Raw genomic sequence first — 1,162 nt, 5'->3', positions numbered from 1 at the left:
GCGGAAGCCATATTCCACACGAGGGTCAATGACTAACCGTGGATGGGCGCGCATCAGAGCCGCCTTACGCGCATCTTCCAGCTGCCGCCGCTGTGCCTTGTCGAGGTCATTGGGGATGACGCCACATCCCTCAGGTGACGAGAGGTCAGGAAACGAACATGGGGTCCGCAAGTCGCGAGCAGGGCTCGTCTCACGCCGCTGGCGCGGTTCGCATTTAACCCGGGAAAAGGAATGTTAGACTCGTAGTCGACCAATCCACATCCCCGACGAGGTCACTCGTCACTGATAGCGTGCGTGGAGCGCGACGATCGGGCTCATCGAGCCTAGAATTTACATCCCTCGATGCCACGGACAAACGGTCCGACATGGCACCGCGTGCGAAAGACAAAGTGGGCTCTACCCGTGAGCGCTGTCGGAACCAGCGAGACTTGGAGACTTCGGTGTCATTGACATAGGGCTCATTGAGCACGGAAGTCTATTCGTTCCAACGCCGTGTCTAACGGACACGCAAGCCTCGTTGATGCAATAATCGATTGGAACTGTAAATTTTTCAATTTTAACGGGGGAGTGTGTAACGGGATTACACATACCCTGGTGAAAGGGGCGTGTGTCACACCGTTACAGCTTCTGCTGTAAGTGCTATCAGAGCATATCCATAATTTAAAAATGCCCTTTGGTATGCGCTAATGGCCTCGGAACCTTGCGCAACGAGGTGCTCCACGCTCTCAGGGCCCAGCAGGGACATCAGCTTATTAGACCCGTCCTGCATGCCCTGGGGCAAATAGGAGTATTATTTCCTCACAGAGGATCAGTCGTAACGATTCAGGCATAGATTGACTACTAGTGCCACCAAGTGCAGCGGGGACTGCCATAACTCTTTGCTTAGAGGAAGCTAAGCTAAGGTCACCGACCGTATGTTCTTTTCAGAAACCAGTACTCTTGGAGGTAGCGGATTGCGATCCGCTACCTCCAAGAGTACTTAAGACCTAAATCAAGGTAAAGCGCTCTTCCATTTAAAATTGAAACTGTATTTAATTGTTTTATTGTGGCAGAGCAGCCTATATCTAAGATCTTAGGTCCTTCTAATTCAATAGTCAGACCTAATTAATATGCATAGCTTCGAGCAAGCCTGCCACGTGGTGGCTTCTCGTTACGGTGTAGC

This window comes from Plasmopara halstedii, assembly GCF_900000015.1.
Source record: "Plasmopara halstedii genome assembly, contig: Scaffold_110, whole genome shotgun sequence".
Taxonomy (NCBI): Eukaryota; Oomycota; class Peronosporomycetes; order Peronosporales; family Peronosporaceae; genus Plasmopara; species Plasmopara halstedii.
This window is presented reverse-complemented; position numbering follows the sequence as displayed.